The sequence below is a fragment of the Diprion similis genome, chromosome 6 (genome assembly GCF_021155765.1).
Source record: "Diprion similis isolate iyDipSimi1 chromosome 6, iyDipSimi1.1, whole genome shotgun sequence".
Classification (NCBI taxonomy): Eukaryota; Metazoa; Arthropoda; class Insecta; order Hymenoptera; family Diprionidae; genus Diprion; species Diprion similis.
Window position 1 is genome coordinate 11,588,711 of NC_060110.1, and position 7,422 is coordinate 11,596,132.

Genomic DNA, 7,422 nt, shown 5'->3' on the forward strand with positions numbered 1-7,422 from the left:
TGATTCCCGCAAAACTTTCATTTATCCGACTCTACTTCGTTTATTAAACAATAAAAATTCATGTACAATACTTTTTACTGATTTATCAATACGTATTAAAAATAAATCAGAACAGAGTGACAATCTTGAATGCACAGACGTTTTTGTTTACGTAAAATAAAATTAGAAAACAGCAGAGAAATCAATATTTATGTCGAAAACAGTTTGTACAAATTGATTATAAATTAGATGACTTTGTTTCAAACGTACATGTTCGTGAATATGCACTGTTCTTTGAGTAAATGTGAAAAATTAAAAGCGCGTTGCTAGTACAGTTGAAACACACAATTTACGCAACTTGCGAATCTAACGGATACGCTGCAGCTAAACGACGGAGTGCAGAAGTATACAGTGGATTGAAAACAGGATGGTAATTGATACTCTGCTATTTCATACAATGTATGTGTACGGATTCCGGTTACAACTGACCGTTTGTTGTCAGTCTCTGAGCTATGGAGGGATCTCTCGCGTCTGTCTTCGCGATAAAACTTGGAGATAAACTTCAGCCTTTCGACGTAAATTCTTCCGTTATTTTAGGTACAAACGCGTTCCAACTTAAAACCTTTCGAGCTAGTTTGTTTAATCGCGGTAATCGGCGTTGGAACCATTTATTATTTCTTTTTACCAATCGGCTTACAAATGGAACCTAACGCCCCTGAGTGTGGGATGCTGCGCGGCGCATCATTATCTTCGGAATTGGTCATCTCACTGCACAAGAGATTGTGAACGTTCACCTCTTTACCGATCCGGCCGATTGAATTGATTGATTAGTAACCGGCGTACGCATATGCAACTGAAACAATTTATAAAATTGAACATGCAGCTATCAAGACTTCTTCGTACTTCTGTAGCTAAGGTATTACACGCCTAAGAACTGGTAGCAATTGATTACATTTTTTATGAACAGGCTGGCTTTGAGATCGTAAAAGCTAACGGCTCTCCGAAGAATGCAAAGCAACGAATTCCTTACGTTTGCAGATCATTCGTTCGTTACATTCTACGGCCTTACTCACTTCGTCCTTCCTGTACACTCGTAGTGAATACAAAAATTTGAACTGTAGTTACAGCCCGTGAAAATTCACACTCAAAATTCACGATCTTCACAAGACAATCTCAGCTTTTTTCCATCATTCGTTGAAAATAGTTTAAGAATATCGTATCCAAAATTCGGGACAAGCTACTGTGCAAACAAATTTTAAAGCATTCAACTTCTGATTTCAGAAGAGAAACACCGTATTTGGAGAATCTCAAATTATATAGTTTGCTACCAAGGTTTGTGAAGGCTTAACAGCACTATCGTCGTAGCATCGAAATTTTTCTGTGGAAAAATAAGATATATTTGTCTCGAAAGTTATAAGACAAGAAAATCAAACGTCGGTGCGTTATCCATTGCTCTTACAAGCATAACGGAACCAATATGATTAAAAAAATATTTCTAGTTTCTGTTACAGGTCCATAGCCGCGATTTAGCTTCTACCTGCACAAGCTTCTTGTATTCGCCAATGAGTCAGATTTCGATTAATTTGAGGAGGTCAAATTCATTGGCAATTAATAAGTAATATTATTTCTTTTCTGTTGGAATTCGCATTCAGCAAAGCGAGGTAATGACGTGGCAAAATACATACTGTCAGACAACTTTAATATCGGAATTTAAAACATATAATATAACGTAAACTAGCATACTTTCTCTATGAATTACTACGATAATGTATCCAAAGTGTGTCTTAATAACAAAATTGACATATTTCGCATGCGTTCTTATAAAAAATTTGAGTGGTGGCGTGAAATCAAACCTGCGTTGGAATTTGTTGTTTAGAGTGTATAATGCGTATGCGTATACATGTAGGTACATTATTTAGCCGTCGTTTCGGTTATGTTCAAAAAAGAAAGGGAAGAAAAAAAAGAGAAACAACGTTAGCTGTCAACGTGACGTCAATGATTTTTATGATAATAGACGTCCGTGGACCGTTCAGCTGTCGTTGTCTGGCTTGAAGAAGGATCTTGTTATAAGTTACTTAAGGACGACGATTTATGGTGTTCCGATGCGAGCTGGAAATATCAACGACGTTCATTCCCCCAGAGCTTTCTGGTAACATTTGTGTTATGTACGAACACGTTTCAGGATCACTCGTCGCGTACACACGCGTGTCTCACACACGCAAGTTTCCCGACTTTTTACGCATTCACCAAAGATGCGTGAATCTGTGTGCGAACGTATAGTCACGTTACACTGCGACGCGGAGGATCAAGATTTCCGATTTGAACTCTCGCAGCTCGGTCGAATGCCGGTGATTTACACGTCAGCACGCGAGCGTAATCATGTAAGTCCATATTCACTGTCAACGGACGTTGCCGATGTGGCAAAAGAAGAAGGTCCGTGATCCTTAAATTAGCGTGAGAACCTCAATTAAGTTGGACCGTTCCTGTCATACTTTGTTGGTGATTTATAAATTTATACGTACGCACGTACAACGTCATATATCTGCAATCTTTGAGAGACCTATAATTGCTGTGTGTGTATTCATACAGCAGAAGAGACATACTTTACGTGTTTGACGAAGCACTCATCGAGAAAAAAAATATATTCAATTTCTACGAAGGAGAAATCTGCCAAGTCGACATCATCGTCCCACTATTTGTTCAACATTCAAGAAGCTCCTTCTATTACGATTTAGGCAGCCATTATACAGAGTTTGTTTATAATTAACAAATAATCGCGCCGAAGTTCAAACACACGAATATTTTAAAGATGTGAAGAAAAAAAAAGTAGAGGCAAGAGAGAGAACGAAATTCTTAGCCTAGCAGAAGAGTGTTAGTATAAAGTATGACGAGAATTTTTTTGCTAGATCAAAGAAGGAATTTCGCAAGTATTGTTATACAACGAAATTCTTTGATATCTTACCGATGAATAACGTTCACTGTTTGAGCAAATAAATTTTACTGTACCTCAATACTCACGATATTCGCAATGCTAGAGTACCGGAAAAAATTCTTGTTTTTATTTTAAGACTGTGTTTGCGTTTTTTTCACTGGTACAATAAATTTATACTGTTTCTCCAGAGACGATTCTCGGTGCGAAAATCGAACACTCGCAAGATAGAATAATATTATAGTGCGAAAATTGATTGCTCAAAAGAGACGCGTGCTGTAAGGGTATTCGCTGTTTTTGGACGGCTTGAACAATTTGTCCAGCCCATGGAATAAAGTGTCCGTCAAAGAATGCAATTTTCACTCGTAAAGGTGCGCGTCCCGGGTCTCCTGGTGAGCAAAGAACTACCGTGACTCGAAATATATACGACAGAAGCGTATAATTCCGCGGGCATAATTCTTTTATTTCGCGTGCCACCGTTGCGTGGTTCGCGTCGTATTCGCCCAGGGCTATGCAGAAGGGGCATAATATGTGTAGTCGAGAAACGGAGCCCGGGTAATTGGCGCGTCCTAGGGTAATAATATTCCGGGCGGATCGTTGGGCTCGAGAGATATGTAGGATACCTATATACTATAATTCGTTATTCGCGCGCCAATAATTCGATCCTTGTCAGGCGGGAAGATTCTGGGAATATAACTGCACCTGCACGTCTCAACGTGTACGGTATTCATCCACAGGGCTGACGCGGCAGGTAAAACGTGATTAGGTTCGGCTCTGTATAGGTATATATGTATAGCATGTAGGAGGGTAAAAAACGATCCAACGAAGGAACGAAGGAACGAAGGAAGGAAGGAACAGCGCTGACTCTCACGCGGTGTCCCCCGGCTCGCAGTCCCACGCTATTATTGAAACCATACCTAACTAATAACCACATGACAATTGGTTAATGGGCCCGGCGGCCGATAGTGGCGAAGGTAGCGAATGGACCTGGTCCCGGGTACCGGGTAACGGGGACGGGTAAGCTGGCGGTGTTTTTTAAGTATCGAAAAGGGATGTGGAAATTGTTTCGTAATGAGGGTGATGTTAGAACAACGTGGTCGTAGTTGAGTAGTCTTTGTTTTAGAATCCCCCTTGGGGTCCTGAGTGAGCGTTTTACCACACAGGTAGAGAATGCGGCCCGCGCCGTGCTCCCTGCTCCCATGGCCCCGTGGACCCCCGAGGCCCCCTCTGAGCCCCCCAAGAACCGCCGACAACGCCGACGAACGGACGCGCACACATCCAACGCCCGGATAGATCCACATCCAAGTACCCACATCCAACCCGTCCCTTGCAGGACCGGCAGCAGCCAGCAGCCAGCAACCAGCAACCAGCAACCAGCAGCAGCAGCAGCAGCAGCAGCAGCGGCAGCGGCAGCGTCGGCATCGGCATCGGCAGCCACCCTGCAACGACGACCAGCCGCCCATTCTCGGTCGCAGACCCCCCTCGCTCCGGCCAACCCGCCCACCATCCTTCCTTCCCAGGACCCATAGGATGACCGTGTACTATCCAGGTAATGGCTTTATTCCAACAGATAAACTTGCTCTCTAGTTCTAGTCGAGCGTCATCTTCCTCAAGGCAATATACTATTCACGGGTCTCGGCTACGCCGGACCGCGTTCGCTTAATGACAATTTCAGGTAGTAGGAATGCTGGAAACCGAAAATCTCTTTTAACGGAATTTCGTGTACTTGGGAATGCACTCGACAAGTTCGCCTCGCTTTAATTTGTTTCGGTTATGTTAGGACAGAATTTTCATCTTAGACCTTCGGGGATGCACTGCTATAGCCACGCTACCCAACGGTTTGCGGAATTAGTGATGGTATGGTCTTTCGCCTCCCTCCCTCCCTCCCTCCCTCCCCGTTTGGCAACCTTCTCTTTTTCTCTTCGGCTTCCACTCACTTCCACTTCCAGGGAGTTTCCTCTTCCACTTTCACACTAACACTACCTCTGAACTCGACTCCTGTCCCGCTTCGCTCATCCTTCGCCCTTATATTCGCGACCCATCTTTCGTTAACTGACCCACGTTTTAGCGACACTCCACGGTTTCCGCATTTGCTCATATTACAATTTATTTCACCTCCGAATATAGATATGTACGTATTGCCTGAATTCATACCTTCAAACAGTGTATTCATTTCGGCAAAAACTTTGCTAAACTTGTGTAATTACAATGTTGTTTATCATATCCGGGCTACATCATTTTTTCGAACATTATAACATTGTTCATTTTTCGAAGATCATCAAATTCATAAATACACGATATGGAATGCCATACCTGTGTCGGGCGAGTAGAGCGTCGCGAGCTCACAATCGTAACTCTTTCGTACGATAAAATCTATCCAACGGATTCTCGAACAGGTGTATCTTGATAATACTACAGATGCATAAAAGATTTCTTGAATCATTTGTCATTTTTATTGGATCATAACGGTCGCTTCAACTAACTAGTCGACGACTTATACGTTGTTCTAACGTGTAGAGGCAATTCCCATTCCGTCTCGATGCGAAGTAAATTCAAATGAGCAACTGCCGGTCGAAACTACGGACCTGCACTGTCAGCTTATATCCAAGATTAAAGTGGAATGTGGTACGCCAATAAAATAAAATCGGCGGAGCTTCTACCCATCTATCGCTTTGCAATTAGGTACTTTATACCTTTTATTCTGAAACCTTTGCACCTGGGATAGAAGGGTCAAGCTACTTTCTGATTGCAGGTTCGAAAGATGAAGTCAAGAATGAAATAAATCCAATAATATTCATCTGTAGCTGATGGCTGCATTGGAGCGAAAGGTCTTTCGTTTTCGTTTTTTATTTTATATTTGACAGATTACTTCCGAGTTGCTTGATTATTCGAGAATATCAGAGACAACATACGTCCGTCGGCGGAATATAATATTGCGATTGGAGCTAATGTATCACCTTCTTTGTAGTATGATTCGCGGGTTAATTATTTCGGATGACGTGACGTATCGACCATGTATAATTGATAAATTGATGACCGTTCGAAAAATATTATTCACTGAATTTTCAAGGTATACATTACTGGGCTTAATTGAATAAATTTTTTTAAACCTACTCTTCTCAGACGTATCTACGTATAACTAAATATTTTATTACTTTATGTACAACGGAAAATTTCACAGTGTTTCAACGCAGTGATATACGTATGTATTGTGTAAAGAGACTGTTATTAATAATTATTGAAAACCTCTTTGTCGAACAATTCACGCAGGTTCGTGCGAGCGCACAAATTCAAAATACCACAAAAACAAGCATCCAATTTGAGACTCCTTTCAGTTACTTTTTCGACATCATTGTGACGTTTTTTCTCTCGACTGGATGAGACAGAATGACGACATCATGGCCAGCAGTATGCAGTGAAAAAAAGGTAATTTAAATTTCTTGAACTTTATCACGTGACTTACCAATTTCTGAAGAGTAAAGTTCTTGATATGTGCACAACTTTATTTATATTCGGGGCTTGGGAATCAAAGGAACATTAACTTTATCCCGCAGAACACTGTTTGAGTTAATAGGTTTTCAGTGAAGTCACAATCTCGTTTATTTGTACGGAAATTACACATCTATGAAAACTCTGTTGCAGGCCGTAAGCTCACTTCAATGATATTATAATCTGAATTCATATGTTTCCTTGGTTCCACGTAAATTTAAGTTCTGTAAAATCTGTTTCAGTCATATCGTTTTATACTTTACTGAGAGACCAAGTAGACTTTCGGACCAATAACCTATTTAGGCTGAACACCGCATGAGCGAAAATAAGAGAAGTAAGTGAGCGCTAGTTGGAAAAAGAAAATATAGTTCGCGGTTGGTTCTGCCTTTTTCTCATGCAGTAAAATGCTCGGCAGAAGAAGGCAAAGTGTGACACGAACCTCGCACTCGCTTACTGTAGTTCTGTAAAGCAGTCAAATCAGCATTGAGTGAAACGTAGTTTTAGTTAGTAGTCCATGATTTAGTTCTTTGCCTCGGACCACATTACTCTGTACGTACATTGATTGAGAACGTGTTATACGACATCCAATACTACACGTTCGAATATAAGGGCATTAGTCGCAACTACAAGTATAGGTATGTAGAGAGCCGAAGAGTTCGGGGGTGCAACAGTTACCTGCAAATATTGGCTAGTCTACACAGTGCAGTGAGGGTCGTTTATGACGGTGCTCAGTAATTATATAAAATATTATTACTTCTTCCAAGTCCCCATTTCGGCATGCAACGCTACAAGAGAACTGACCTGTTTTTATATTTTTAGTTAAAGGTTTCTGTAAATTCCCATGCATTACTACTGAGACTTGCAGGCGCTCACTTACAGTTTACTGTATATTGAGCCATTTTATTGTTACCAATGAAACTGCCATCAACACTGCATGAAGAATGTTGAAGATATGTTAGTCCCTGGAATTAAATAATCGTACAATGTGAACTCGATGTCGTGTCGGTAAGTAAGAACAATCGATG